A 17293-nucleotide genomic window follows, 5' to 3' on the forward strand; every position below is an offset into this window, starting at 1 on the left:
TGTAACTACTCTATATTTCATGTTCTCTGAATAATCATGTAACCTGAAGAAATTCCTGATGTCGAACAACCATGCCTCTGCACTCTGTCGTTTCTTCATCTCTCCATCAAAAGCAGGTGGCTTACTTTCTCAAACTCATTTGAAAAGTATCCCCTTCCACTCCTCCTGTAAGGATGATAGTGATGACGATCATAGTCCCTATCTGAATCAGAACTAGAATTATACTTGTCTATACCCTCTCCTATCCGGAGTGTCCAACAATCTGCCATGTTTAACCAGGTCATCTCTTTCTCTAACCCATGACCACCATGCAACCTACTATCATATGCCCCATTAGTTCTATCCTCATGCTCATAGTTGATCTGACGTGGTCCCCATCATTGCAATTCTGAAAAAATATGAAGTATCATTGCATTTACCTCTACTTGTTTCTCTTGTGCCTGCATGATTATGTCATTATCTACCTTACAACTCCTTATTTCTTCCTTTAAGCCTCTCAATGTATCTTCCAAATCAGAATAATCCCCAACACCATACTGCTCTTTTGATTCATAGGGAGAGTATTTGTAGTCTACCATCTTGCTATCCATTTGATATTTCTTCTTGCAAGGTATATCATGTCATCTAAACCAAATCACAAGAAACCAATGTACCTCAGTATATATTGAAGAGGATACCTTGTCTACAGGATCAAAAAGTCAGCGTGATACATGTATAACATAATCATGACAACGTATAGAAACATAACACATAATAATATAACCATGAAACCATCATTCTAGCTAGGGTCCAATCATCAATTCATGACCTTAACAACAACACACAGTACGACCTCATGCATGACAACAATCATTACATCAATATCCACTTGAACATAGGCAAACATTAACATGCATAAGCAATGTGTAACCAACCACACACATGAATAAACACATGTAATCGAGCATAAACAAACACTACTTGTAACTAAACGTACAAGAACGATACATGGAACCAGGCATACAAGGATGCAACCAAACATACAAGAATGCACCCAAGCATACAATAATGATACATGTAAGAGACATATAACAACATGTAACTAGCGATACACTCATGATGATGTATTCCATAATAACAACATCAACTTCGACATGACAACATCACTACAAACATGATCAACACCATGCAAATGCAACAAACACATGGAATGCAAGTGTAAGAGACACACAAGAAACTGACATGCATGCATGACCAATCCACAACCCATCTAGTTCGAGGGGTTAACCATGCTATGATACCACTCTGAAACACAATCCTCCCACATCTACCCAAGAAACTGTCCAGTCGAGCTAAACATGCGATGAGAGGCCACTATAATATGATTCAACCTTTTAAGTCATGTTAACGAAGTGGAACCAATAGAAACACACCATAAAAACATTCAACATCAGCATTAGGACCCTTAGGAACTAATATAACCTTTCTGCCAACTAGCCCCTATGACCCACTGAGATTTTGGACCACTTGACCTCTAGATGCTCTTATGCTATAGGCATGCCAATGTCCAGGGACCTTTGGACACTATCATAGGCATATAAGCCAACGCCCAGGGACTCTTTTGTATAGTGTTGTTCCAGCGTCCCCGAGATTTAAGCCACTTTTTCAGGCCCAGATCCCAGGTCACTGCCAAGAAATGAATGACATCTCTAGAATAGTAATATAACAGGGAAATGATAGTATGAATGAAATCACTTGATTTGGACCATAACTGGACCCCTACTAGCCATGACAGACATTTAGTCAAACATATCACAAATATGTAATCTACAGGTGTAAATAATAGATCTGATCATAGGGGTCTCATACTTAGCTCAAAATCGTTAAGAAGTATTGATGCCTCAACACATCAATGTCCATTTCATCCATTAGGTCATAGATACATTTTCCATTCATTTACAAGTAAAAACATGATGAGAGCCATACATAGCTACTGTCATAAAACACATACATAACTAGCATAATAGTAGAAAAAATACCAATGAAATCACACCCATATAAACCATGTATAATCTAGTATAATATTCATAGAAATACAAGGAGAAATAACCTCATATTAATGATGCAAAATCCAAACCCGGGATGGGACTTCCACATTCCACCCGACCGTAGAATGGCTGAGCCAAATGTATCTTCAACCATTCACCTTGCCATATTCCAAGCATGAATGTGGGATCTCATAAAACACATCAATCCAAAACCATCGAGAGCTTCCAGAGGCCATCCACCTCAACCCATCAAACAATGATTCCACCTCACGGTCAGACATCAAAAAACCATCATCAGATTGGTCTCTATCCCAACCATCCAGGGCTCCAGAGCGTTTGTTCTAACCAAGTCTCTAGGACTAGTAACTCAACCTAGAACCGTTGTCGGGGTTTAGAGTATTTCTCCAACCAGGGCTCCAGGACTAGTAACTAAACCCACCAAGGGCTCCAGAGCATTTTTCCAACTAAGGCTATGAGACTAGTAACCCAACCCAAGTTGTTACAAGGCTCCAGAGCGTTTGTCCAAACAAGGCTCCAGGAGCTAGTAACTCAACCCAAGCTAAGGAAACATGAGAACCAACCAAAAATAAACTAGGAAATAAACCCACAATTTCCATGGCTATCTAGGAAACGGAAAGGCTAGGAAATCCACTGTAAATCCAAGCAATCCTCCATGCTAGTGACAGATCATGACCAATAATCCACATGCATAAACCATGCATGCCAAAACTAGTGAGGAAAACATACATGCAACCTGGTACCTACAATAAAATCCATTTTTAGTTGTTGATCCTGATGTCCTATTATGCTTTTCTTCTCTTCCTTTTCCTTCTTTCTCCAAAAACCCAAGTATGACACACCCTCCAAGAGTACTCCAAGAAAACTCTAAGTATCCAAGAGTATGAGAGAGAGAGAGAGAGAGAGAGAGAGAGAGAATAATGAGAGAGCTCCAACACTAAACTGGAAAAAGGTTACCAACTGATCCTCAGAAGCCTTTTTATAAATGAGACCTCTATTTTCTTCATTTTCCATTTTTTTCCTTCATTTTCCTCCTCACATGGAAGCTGTGACCTTTCACCTCCTTTTTCTCCTAATTTCCATTATTTTTATAAATAATTGTGTCAAAAATTCCATTCTTCCTTTCCACAACCTTAGCCATTGCCTTTGCCAATTTCCTTAGCCATTAATAACCAAATTAACACCCAGTGGGATGTATTTCCCAACATTCATCTTGGAATAAGTGTCCCATCAATCATGGTTATTATTTACCCTTTATTAAATTTTATTACATGGAATTTTCACCAAGGCTATTACACTTGACCTAACCAAGCCTAACCATGAAAATCATTTCATCAAACATATTGAAAACATGTAATCTACAGGCCATAAATGCATATATGAACATAGAGATCTGAAACTTATTTGACAATCATCAAGAAGGTCTAATTCCCTCTCAACATAGTTGTAATAACATCTATTAGGTCATGCATTCATTTACCAATCAAAACATATTAAGAGCCATAACTTGAGTCCGTCATGAAACCATGCTTATAACAAACATATAAAAAATAATAATAACATTGATAGAGAAACCATCCTAACCACATCATAACAAGTACATTTACTCATAAAATACAAGAGAAAAAATAACTCTTATTAACATAGGAAAAATAAAACCAAGTCTGGGACTTCCACGTACAACTTGATCATAGATTGGGCTGAACAAATATTTCTTTCACCCAATCACCCTCATGCCATATTCCAAGCATGAATGAGACTCACAATTAATCAACTAGGGCTTTCTCAGGTGGTACCACAATCCTGCCAAAACAAATCAAGGGACTCCTAGGCCCGAAACCCCGTCCTATACAACCAAGCTTTACTGCAATCCTGACATTACTAGTTAAGGGATTCGTAGGCCCAAACCAAAAAATACACTACCAGGATTTACCACAATCCCGCCAAAACCAGTTAAGGGTTCACTAGGACCTAAACAATATTGGATGCCTCTTGATTTCTTCACTAATACCTTGAGGAATTTTCCGATCTCCACCCTCGGGATTTACCATAATCCCACCATTACAGATCAAGGTGTTCCTAGTCCTTTGGCAATTTTCTTGAGACCACCTCACCCGGTTTCAAATCATCTGGAAATCCAAAGCTCAACCAATGAAAGAACCCTATCAGACCATGGCTATCTAGAAATGGCAAGGAAAAGCTGAAACCACTTTCACACCTGACAAAACCCATGCCAATGACAACAACAAAACCAAATATACACATGCATGTACCATTCATGCAAAAACTAGCAAGGGGATCATACATGCAACTCGATACCTGGAAGTAATATTGATGTATTTGTTTGATACAACTATTACTTGCTTGATCCTTGATTTCCTTTTCTTTCTTGTACTTCCTTTTCCTTCTTTTCTCCAAGGCTAGAGTGTTCCATGAATTCTCTAAGTGTGCAAGAGTATGGGAGAGTAGAGATAATAGAGAGAGATCAAAAACTAAATTGACCAAAAGGTTAAGATGAAAAACATTGTGGACTGATCCTTAGAATCCTTTTTATCATTGAGGCCTCTATTTTCTTCAATTTCCTCTATTTTTCCTTCATTTCCTCCTCACATGCAACCCGTGAACTTTCGCCTTCATTTTCTCCTCTTTTCCATTATATTCATAAATAAAATACCAATTAATGCCTCTTCTCTTTTTCAAAGCCTTTACCGATGCCTTTGACAATTTCCCTTAGCCATAATAAATCAAATGAACATCCAATAGGATATTTTACCCAACATTCAACTTTGAATGCGTGTCCCATGACGTTGGTCTTATTTTTCCTTTATTAAATTTATTACATGAACTTTTAACTTAGGTGTGTAACATCCTATAATGTTTGTTAAGGAATAACGCAAGGCATGTATTAGACTATAAGTTTTTTTTAAAGTTCTCTTCATGTAAAAGGTACACTCATTCTTCTTTCAGAATTTTCTTTACATTACTTACATCATTATGTATAATATTTTGAATCTTAATGATTCTCTTTAGGGTGATTATTTGATATATTTAATCTACCCTTGTTATACTAGCACTTGATCATTCTTATGAAATTGTAATGTTTAGGTTTCACTATAAAACACTAGCTTTTTGGTGCTTAGGGTGTGTTACCAATAAGGTTGAAACCATAGTCCTCTTAGTTTTTTTTATGAAATCTAGAACCTATGATGAAAACTATATTATTTTGATGTTTAAGGTTTTGATATTGTTTTAGCAAAAACCCTATTCTTTTAGGGATTGTTCTTATAAACCGAAACCCTAGATGTTTAATTTTTTGATAAGTTAGGGTTTGTTGTTAATGTCTAAGTTATGTATTGAAACCCTAGATATTTAGGATTTGGTGAATTATGGTTTATAAGAAAAACCTTTGTAATAATTATAGTAATATCCTATGATTGAAACCCTAGGTGTATATTCGCTTCTTTGATCAAAACCCTAGCCTGGTCAAAATTATTCAATCAATCCATCTGAAGATATTATTTTGAAATGCTAGTACATGATTATAAAATCCTATATATATGCAAGTATGCTAACTTAATTGATGATATTCATGTTTATTTGTGAAATATAGGAAAGATTGATATTATAGGACTTGATGATATTATTATTGATATGATTTAACTTTAATGAAAATTATAGGGTTTGCAACAAACCCTAGTAGAGTCTAACTTGTAATTGTAAAAATATATTATTGATACCTCAGATGTATAGTACTATACTTTGATTGAATTGCCAAGGCTTTGTGTCTCAATGTTGAAGTCTAGGGTTTGATAAAAAACCCTAGAAAGTTATTGAAGTCTAGTATATAAAAAGATGTGACCTTTACTAAATATGAACCTAACTAGGTTTAGGTATTTGATGTATAAAGTTTGAATGTTTTGATGTCTCCATTATAATGACATGAAAAACATATTTGTCTTCATTTGGTTACACTTGCTGTTAAACATTTTTTGGTACATAATCTTTAGGATGATGAAGATGTTCATAATAAGCATGATGAAGGAAGCTATAAGAAAGAATGAAGCTATGAAAGGTTCTTCGATGTTATAGAAGAAGGAAGTGGTTGATCTCCCTAAGTTGAGAGGGATCTTGGATAGAAGAAAGGGTGTATCTTCCCAGTTGAGAGGGAGGGCATATTATGACAGTAAATACCTTGAAGTAAGTGAAAGTACTACAAATGCCTTGAAAAGTACTGAGGCTATATTTGGTGTTGCTGGAGAAGTGAAAAGCTTCCGACTAGATGTATTTGGATAAATTGATGAAGATATAAGCAACATTTGAATGATTGAGGACCTCAAAAGGCTTTTCTTTACTTGTATATATATTTGAAATTTTATTAATGATTGGGGTTGTGTTTTTACAGGTAAATCACTCCACAAGAAGGTTGAACACTTTGGAAACTTGCTTGGAAAAATGGATATATCTAGTTTAGTTTATAGGGAGAGATAGAGCATATTATGGCAAGATGCTTGGGAGGACATCTGATCAGCCTATGTGTTGATGTCTACATCCTAAAGAGGGAGGGTGGCGTTGGTCATGGAGCTCCGACCTTGGATACAAACCTAGATCCTTGTGCTGGTGGTAGAGCTTAAAACCCTGATGGTACCTAGACTGGATAAAGCTTGAATCCCCTTAGTCCCACATAGATAGAATACCATGGTCAGGTATCTACTCCACAACACTGAGTGTGCTATAAATCTTCGTAGTTCATATCATTTTGAAATCTTCCATGTACTTCTAATTATGAATACCTCCCTAGTTAAGAGGGAGTGTTGATTTAACTAGTATCGATCTTCATAAGAGTACTTGTCAAAGTAATTTGATTATGAAATAAAATGGCTTATTAAAGCATGTGTTTCACGCTTGGGTCATCATTTTCTAGGTCAAATCCTCTATTGAAGGCTTCTAGATTTTGTCGTGAGTCATTAGAGACATTGTCATTTTTATTAGATGCTTCTTGGGATTTTGTATCATGTAAAAATAACTATTTTTGAGTCAAAGAGGTCAATTGTCACCTCCACACCAAGTTAGCCTTGTCCCCATGAATTCAACTATATTAGGGAAATTCAACCCAGTAGAAAGGCTATATATAGAGAGAGGTAGTTCTATCCATTTGTCACATTCACTCATCAAGTTTGATCTTCAAGGAAGAGAAGCAGAAATACAGAAGTAGATGGAGAAGGACGAAGTTTGATGGGAAGACCTAATTTGAGTTTCTAGGCCATCTATCTCTCACATGTGCAAAGCTTCTGAGCATTTACTGGGGCCAAAAATATTTTTTTACTGCAAGTCTGAAATTTTTTGCTAGGCGGCGATGTTCTGTTGTTACGGGGCTGAAATTCTAGAGATAAGTTGTTACTAGGAGTCTATCACTTGGAGACTTTGACAAGCATCATATATTAAAGGTAAGGGTTGACTTAGTGGTTATAGGAGGTCTTTGCCTAGGTCTAAGAAGTCTGGAAGTGTCTCATATTGATTTGAATCTAATGAAGGAAGCGTCTGACTGGGTTTTCCCCTTATAGGGGTTTTCCCTTGGCTGAGCACCTAAATCTTGTGTCTCTTGTCTTTGTGATCTTCATATACATATAATTTGGGAATTTCTTGATGAAATATAAACTAATAAAGAATATAAAGAATCCAACATAATTCAAAATTAATTATTAAGAAAGAGGAATCAAACCCTAATTCCTATGAGCACTGATTTCTCAAGAAAAAGTAGTACCAATATTCACCACCTTCCTAGGAAGTCTAGAATCCACTATCAAAATAAAAGTATGCATCCAATGTCCAACACTACAGCCCTTGCTCTAATTTTCCTCTTAGTGAACAATTACCGACTCATTTTTCCAATGCACACCCCCAACATGCTTCTGATTCCATCTAGCAATGTGTAGAAATTCCCACTGTAGGTCAACAGATTATGCAATATACTAAAACATAATACAAGATCCACTTATACAACAATTTGTGGAAGCTTAATCAATTTGAGCATGATCAATGAGAACACATATAACTGAGAATGAGAATCATTCACACATAACACAGAAGAAATAACTCGGGGAAAGCCTCAACCTAAAACCCCAACTCTGTATTATCATACAAGTGGAAAATAGTCATAGAATTACACAAAGCCTTAGCTTGGAAGCCAACCAGTTCTTAGTATAATCCCTTTTCTGCTCATAGATCGTCAAAGGCCTCTCACAAACCTTCTCCTCTGCCATCCAAGCCTCCTATTTCCTTGCGCAGTTTTTCTTGGGGTCCAGTGCTTCCACTTGTGTGAATTCCCACCTCACACTTCTCACTTGGCTCAGAATTAACTGCAAAAACATGAAGGAGATAAATCCTTCTCCATGGGGTTTCCTTTATAGGAAAAATTCATCCAACTGATAGTACACTGTCCCTCCTTTGATCTCAATTGGGTCTCTGTCTGAACTGACATGCATGAGTTATTTATGAGAGAATATTCAGTTATCTGGAGAGAAGCAATTACATGTATGCAAGTATTAACTAACTGAACTCACAATTAATTCAACAAACTGTTTGAATTAATCTAACTAGACTTGACTCAGTTAACTAAGCCAACTAATTACAACTCAATGTTACAACTCATCCTTATCTCTTTAACTGAGGGATAAATTCCTCGATCAATGGAGAAACTGTTGCATGTCCCCACATAGACTTCATGTTTGATTGTCCTTAACTAATTAACTCAAGATGAATTAATTAATTATTTTACAAATAACTGCTAAGATAAAAATCGAATTTTACTTCTCAATTTTAGTTAAGGGACTTACTAAAATTGGAATCCATCCCAAAATGCTATTTTTAGAAATGTTACTTTCAGCACTTCCATTTTTCATTCCTTGTTGCTAAGTCCAACACTAGTATCTGCACTGCTATTTATAGCAGTGCTATTTTTAGCATTTCTTGTTGCCATTTTCAACACTCCCTCTCAACAAGAAAGGCATTCAACTTGAACCCAATCCTGAACCTTTGGAATGTTCTTCATGCAACACTTCTCCCAAGTCTTGTTGCTCCAACAACTCTGGAAACAAAAAAAATCTCCCAACTGACCTCCCTGTTGGGCTAGAAACATCCTCTGATGCTGAAGATTCCTTTGTCACTGACAAGTGCTCCCTCTGTGACCTCTGAGCTGCTGCAACACTCCATGCATCTTGCACTATTTCACACCTCTCTGTGCCATCCTACACTGGTGCAACACTCCTGTGCCTCTTGCATTTTTGTAGCCCACTAGCTCTGCACTGTCTTGGGATTCCTGTACTATAGCTCTCTATGCCGCTCCATCCACATCTATCTCTACCCACTCATCTAGTCCTACTACTCCTCATCGGGGCTCTTGTAGCAAGGTCTAATAAAAGAGGTTGGGTACCTCAATGATCCTACCCCTATTCCAGCCTTCTTGGGACTGTCACTCCACATCGCCCTACCTCCTACTTGGAGGTATGCATGCATGTGCTCCCTCTGCCCACTTGGCTCAAATACCCCCTATTGGAGGTCTCTGCATGAGTGGATGCCTCCACTCTGTCTCTTCTTGGCTTCTCTAGTTGTGGTTGTTCCACAACCTCCTAAATCTGCTTCACCAATTGTGGGTCCTCCACAATTGTCTGAGACTTCTTCTGGCGCTACATATTGGGAGGTAATGTACTCTTCCTCTCAACCATCAAGTCTCTAACCTTTGCCTTGCTCCTCAAGGCTTTGCATGCATCTTGAACATCAAGAGCATACAAGTTCTTGACTCATGAACTGATCTGCTTCACCTATCTAGTGATGATGTGTCTAAGGAAAACCTTTCCCTTACTGAATACTACATCATAGCTTTTGTCTTCTAGCATTGCGATTGACACCAAGTTTTTCTTCAGTTCTGGTACATACTTGACATTGGTCAAGGTAATGCGAGCTCCATGCTTCATCTGAAAAACAACTGTGCCTACACCTGAGACACCATACTTTTGATCATTACCCATCGCGATCCGCATCTAGAGATCCTTCTCCTCCAAGGTACTGAACAAACTCTTGTTGCCAATCACGTGGAAAGAAGCTCCACTGTCAAGAAACCAACCATTTCCCACCATGGATGAAACCATGCATGCGAAAAGTGTGAAATCCAACTCGAACTGTGAGGCCAGTGCCTCACCTTCTGATCCTTCCATGGATCCCTTCTTGGATTTCCTCAGTGGACAATTTGTAGCAAAATGGCCCACCTCATGACAACGAAAGCATCGCACTTTTGATTTGTCAAACTTCTTCCCACCATGGGAATAACTTGATTCGGGATGAGAATCCTTCTCCTTCCCTTTATTTTTCTTACTCGCTCAGGCACAATTTTCTTCATCCTCCTTGGATGAAGAAGATCCATCTCTAGTGCTTCTTCTTATCTCCTCCTGCATCAGATCTGACCAAAGTCGTTCCCAATCTGGCAGTTTTTCTCTTCCATTAACCGAGTCTTGATAGCTATTCTAACTCTTAGGAAGACCAAGGACTGCAAGACTCACCATGTCATCATCAGCAATCGTGATCCCTACACTTCCAAGCTCATCCCTGCAGGTGGTGAGCTTGTTCAAATATGTAGAGATCATGTCGCTCTTTTCACACTTGATCTTACAAAGCTTGTCTTTCAGTGCCAACTTCCTCTGAGCGCTACTATTCTGATATAAATATTTCAATGTTTTCCACATCGAAAATGGTGTCTCCTTCCCATGGAGGCTCGAGACAATGTGATCTCGAACTCCCTCCAGGAGGATTCTCCTTGCTCTAGCCACACATTTCTTCCATTTTGCCAGTTGAGTAGCATCATTTGGCTTGGGGACTTCTTAATCAATGAAGTCCTTTAGACCATTATCCTCTAAATACTGCCTCGCTGCGATCCTTCCAGGATATATAATTCGAGGTGCCATCAAGGGCATACTCGAGTCTTAAACCACTGAACGCCATTGGTGAAATTGAGATGTGATAAGAACTCAATATCTATCTTTAGGAACCAAACTTTGAAATTCTCCTTCTAGTATACTGTTCTTCACCTTGATCACCTTTGCTCCAATAACATGTATAAATTCCCACTATAGATCAACAGATTATGCAATATACTAAAACACAATACAAGATCTACTTCTACAACACTTTGCAGAAGCTTAATCAATTTGAGCACGATCAATGAGAACACATATAATTGAGAATGAGAAGCAATCACACATAACACAGAAGAAATAACCCGGGGAAAGCCTCAACCTAAAACCCCAACTCTGTATTATCATACAAGTGGAAAATAGTCACAGAATTACACAAAGCCTTAGCTTGGAAGCCAACCAGCTCTCAGTATAAGCCCCTTGCTGCTCATATACAATCAAAGGCCTCTCACAAACCTTCTCCTTGCTTCCACTTGTGTGAATTCCCACCTCACACTGCTCACTTGGCTCAGAATTAACTACACAAACCTGAAGGAGATAAATCCTTCTCCATGGATGAGTTTCCTTTATAGGAAAAATCCATCCAACTGATAGTACACTATCCCTCCTATGATGTCAATTGGGTCTTTGTCTAAACTAACATGCATGAGTTATTTATGAGAGAATATTCAGTTATCTGGAGAACAACAGTTACATGCATGCAAGCATTAACTAACTGAACTCACAATTAATTCAACAAACTGTTTGAATTAATCTGACTGGACTTGACTCAGTTAACTGAGCCAACTAATTACAACTCATCCTTATCTCTTTAACTGAGGTATAAATTCCTCAATTAATGGAGAAACTATTGCAAGTCCCCACATAGACTTCGTGTTTGATTTTCCTTAACTAATTAACTCAAGATGAATTAATTAATTATTTTACAAACAACTGCTAGGATCAAAATCGAATTTTACTTCTCAATTTTAGTTCAGGGACTAACTAAAATTGGAATCCATCCCGAAATGTTATTTTTAGCACTTCCATTTTTCATTCCTTATTGCTAAGTCCAACACTGATATCTGAACTGCTATTTATAGCAGTGCTATTTTTAGCACTTCTATTTTTAGCATTTCTTGTTGCCATTTTCAACACAATTTTGATGCCCAAAACAAATTTATTCCCCAACCTTCCCTTGTCTACTACATAGTCCCTCTGGTAATTTGATCACCCCCTTCCATATAGTCAGACACCTTCCAAGTTCCACTGGCACCCCCTTCTTTGCTACATAGGCCCTCTAGTGATCCATCACTTGGAAATGTTTCCTCTCATTGGAAGGTCCAAAAACCAAAGAATATCCCTACCTGAAAACCATCATATCGGTCATAACATGCTCATGGCAATCAATGGACACTATTGGGTACTAGTGTCCCACAATGGCCTTGCTCTCGAAGTACTTTATCAACATACTGTTGCATGTTCCAATTCCTTTTATTGTTGCTACTAACATATTCGACAATCAATTCCAACAACCCAAACTAGGAATTTTCATGCTTTCCTATAGCAAGCACATATTTTCCATTAGACTAGAAAGAAATTTAAACTAATTCCAATTATATCTCATTAGTGGTCCATCAATAAGGTACACTTGAAATTCTGTTTACTTCGTGTCACAACAAGTCAAACTAGCTCTTTGATCAAATCATCATTTATAAAAATATCACATACAATTAGCTCAAAACTCAACCATCATAAATTAGAATCATAGAACACATGCATAATTAAAACTGAAATAAAATACTAATACTTATCTTTCAATCGGTTCTTTGCTTCTGCCTTTGTTCTTTTTCCTTTCCATACACACACTGGATATGTTTCGAAACCTGGAAAAAAATCTAGTGCATTCTCTTCTCTTCATCCACATGCACACACTGGATTGGTTTCCAACTTGGCAAGAACCCAGTGCCTTCTCTTATCTCCAATATAAAAAACAAGGGAATCCAAAGACTACACTGCCTCTTCTCTCAATATCAACAACTCAAGGTTGGTCTCATCCAAAACTATCCAAGGCTTCATAGAATTTGTCCCAAACTGCAGGCTCCAGAGGCTAACAACTCAACCCACATCCTTGAGGGATCTAGAGAACCAATCCCCAACATGTATACTAGACACAATGTCCATAAAAATAGATACACCACACACGATGTACCACACAATACATACACCTACAACTAGTGTATAACACAACACATACACCTACACCCAATGTATAATACAACACATACACCTACATTCGATGTAAAACACAATACATATTTGTACACATTGTACAACACAATGAATACACATGTCTCAATAAAACGACTACACCATACACATGACACAATATGACATGAACACAACACAACATGTATGACATGTACACAACACAACATGTAAAACATGTACATGGCAGAAGTATTGTACATCTAGAGACCATAGCATCTCTACGAGACGATATTGCCTCTAGTGTATTTCCCACTCCCTACTGCGTGCATCGACAACCCAAATCTTGGGTCTATGTTCTTTCCACTCTCCATGCTTATCACATGTCACAGATCACACTTCTTTCATTTCACTGATGTATCCCTCAGTATTTCTTGCCATATCATAAACATAGGAACATTTATTAACACATAATATGAAATCATATCCACATGATAGTAAAATCGTAGATATGTTAGGGCTAGTATGCTCGCTTGATTCCTCATAGCCACGAACCTCTTCATGCCATTCACCTACATAGAGAAATCACTATTCCACAAGAATGATCCATGACAACCCTGTCATATAATGGCAGTGACTCATACATATATATAAATGTTAGCATAATCATGATGAAAACATAATTACTACATGTCATAAGGTCAAGTTTAAGTGAAATCCCTTTATCTATGTAATGCATGTACAACATTGAGAAAAATAGTTCCCAACATAGCCAACGCATTTGATACCTCATATCCATTTTCTTTACGTTCCTTGATTACCTTTCTCATGAATGTCATGCCACCGCCCATTTATCCCAATGGAGCCAACCAACTCATATCAACCCAAGTCTTTTTCAAGATTTAATGGTAGTCTCTTTTGCCATGCAATTCCCTCCATCATACTACCATAAACACATAATTGTGAGCACATAAATAAATCTAACAACATACTAGTTACCTTACCTTGTTGTACCTAGCACGTTGCCTTGCAACTAAAAACCTACACATACCATTTATCAAGGGATTCCATTTCTCTTGACGAATCCACTTATAACTAGAAACCATTTGTTATGGTTGCATAATGAAACATTAGCTTATGCCTTTATTCATGCCTTTATAAGATTAAAACTCAACCTATTATCTCAAATATCATCCTTAAGATAACAACCTCTCAAATACATGTTCATGAATTCTCACTCAATTCGTTTCTTTTACCTTTTATTCCTTATTACAATTGATTCTTATTATGTGCTATCACTTCACCTAGTGCTTAGTTATATAAACAAATCAAGTGTTGCATTTTCAAGCTAATACCAAGCATGTTGTCTTACAACTTTTCACACATGACAGTCACATGTTCCAAAGATCAAGACATCGTGTCTATTAATTTGAAATAAACCTTTATGAAGACTACCAACCATGTCATAGTCTACAATCAACTCACACCATTAGTCACACTACTACAACTAGCACCCACTTGCACTCAAGTGCATGTCATCTGTTTCATCACATATTGTGTTAGTATAACCGTCTTAAAACAAGAACATTCCTTCATGCAATATTATAGGCACATAATCATATCATGAACTTAATCAAACATTCAAAATACCTGTAAACATAACCCCTTACTATCCATGGTTCACACTACGGTAGAAGGAGGCAACAACTATAATGGCCCAACCTCTAATGTCCAATTATGGAAATGGGATCTCCAAATCTCTACTAAATTTAAGCACACTTGCCAAAAATTGATTTTCATTTCTCATACATCTTGTACTTGAAAACATGCCAAATAATCATGCCACTTTTCCATTCCATAGATTTCATGTCATGCTTGTAAGGGGAGTCATGTGAATCATAGTCCACTATTCTCCTCTTCATCCCTAATCTTCTATTTCCTGTAAACATACCATGTTAGATAAACTAAATAAATGACATAAGCAAACTCATACCTCAATGTCTCTCAGGGGAGGCTATCACATCTACACAAGTTAGTCCAAATTAGTACGACACAATATCATAAGTATTGATCAGGTGCTAAAAAAATAGCTCAAATTTCAAAGTTATCGGATTGGAGTGGAAACTGGATGACTGCGTAGTGCTCATCATCCAAAATCTGACGCAACTTGTTTCATGCACAATGGACTCTGTATGACTCTAGAAACGAGTTCTATTCACTTACCCAAACAAGCAAATTTTCCAAAAAAATGACAGTCTGGTGACGTGGCGTTGACTGGGCAGGTGATGTGGATGTTGACTTGGTCAAAGGGATCCTTGGCTAATGAAATCATGCGAAGTGGCACATTCTAACTGGTAGGCTTTTAGTGTTTTTTTTAGTTGGAATGATGGCCAACCACAGGCTGACACGTGGCCCAACTAGAGGTCACCACGTGGCAGCCCGGGAGGCCACCAAAAATGTTACTATAGTCCGGGTGGAGGCAGTACAGGTCGAACCCGCGACCTCCCAACTCAAGTCTAAAGCCATTTCCATTGCACCACAAAAGTTATTTCTTAACCATATATGACTTCACGGTGTATTTAAACTTTAATGCCGCATAGTTTGGAGCTGGGCGCAGACTTAGCTGCCCCATGTGAACACTCCTACCATAACCGCTAAGTCGATGTGACCACCAGAGGGAATGAGCCAGCGCTGGGGGCTAGCCCCTGGGCGCATGGCCCTCCATATGACCCTAAATTTCCGCATTTTAGGCCTCGGTGGTGAAATTAATTGTCTAACAAATGCGCTTGAATTTCGACGATTTGGTGGCCATTAGCGAAAATTGGGGTGAAAATGAGGGTTCGATGTTGGATTTTGGGCAATTTGTGGAGAAAATAGTGGAGAAACTAGGAGAGGTCATAATGTCTCCAGTTTTGACCAAACTAGGTGTAGAAAGAGGCTAGGTAACCATTTTTGGACATTATGGACTCATTGGAGAAGGTTATAGAAGCATTTTAGCATTGTAAACAAATATTTTTACATGTTTGAGCATAATAGAGGGTCCCAAGCCATTGGATGTTGGACCAAGGAGATGTAGCTCAGGAGGGGTGAACTCCTTCATCATGTTCCTATTGTGATGTGTTGTTGGTGATGTTCTGTACATTTATATGTTGTTGTTCAGTTTCTTATTTATGTTAAAATTGATCATAAAAGTAATATAAAAACTCATTTTCACTTGCAATAAACTCATGAATCCTTAAGAACATGAATAACATTTTGTTTATAAACTAAGGAGGATTTTAGCACAACAAAACTAATATTCTTAATCAGATCATTTTGGTATCAGAGCATTAGGTTTTATTTGTGCAAGAAGGATTTAACTATTTGCAAGTTTACGTCATGCTTACAACGTTAAAACTCAAAAGAGGAGAAGGGAAGTTGGTTGAAAGCCCTCAAATTGGGTCAAGGGGAAGGAAGGCAAGGTTGCCACAATCTCCAAGATAAGTTCTTCCACAATTTGTAGTTGAGGTTCTAGTGAACATGTCTCATGAAGGAGAACTTACAAACGTGACAGAAGATGAGAAGGCCTTCAAGAATGCTTTATTTGATATGACAAAGATGGTGAAGGTCCTCTACGGAGAGAGGAATACGAGGTTGTAGGGTGAAATCTCCAAACCTCCCAAAGGAGAAGGTTCTTCAGGAGGTAATGGAAATGGAGGTAAACCTCCACCCTCTCCACCATCTTCTTCATCTTATTATTCAAAGGCATATTCAACCTCTTCCACTAACACAACCCTTACTCATACTCATCAACATACCTCAAAAGGAACTAGTAAATCACCCTTATTAAAACTTGATGTTAAATTTGAGCTGCCCATGTATAATGGTGAAGTGAATGCAGAGAAGCTTGATAATTGGATTCGTTAGTTGGATGCTTATTGCAGAATTCAAAACCTTCAAGAGGATGACATAAATATTCAGCTAGCTTCCTTGAGAATGGAGGCTGTAGCACTAGTATGGTGGGAATCAAAGGAACAAGAGAAAATAAAAAAGCACGGTAAGATCTCAATTTCTTGGTCTGATTTCATTGATGCAATTAAAAGATAATTCTACCCTCTA

The sequence above is a fragment of the Pinus tabuliformis genome, chromosome 6 (assembly GCF_031772625.1).
Source record: "Pinus tabuliformis cultivar Carrire ecotype Pingquan chromosome 6, CPIR1, whole genome shotgun sequence".
Lineage (NCBI taxonomy): Eukaryota > Viridiplantae > Streptophyta > Pinopsida > Pinales > Pinaceae > Pinus > Pinus tabuliformis.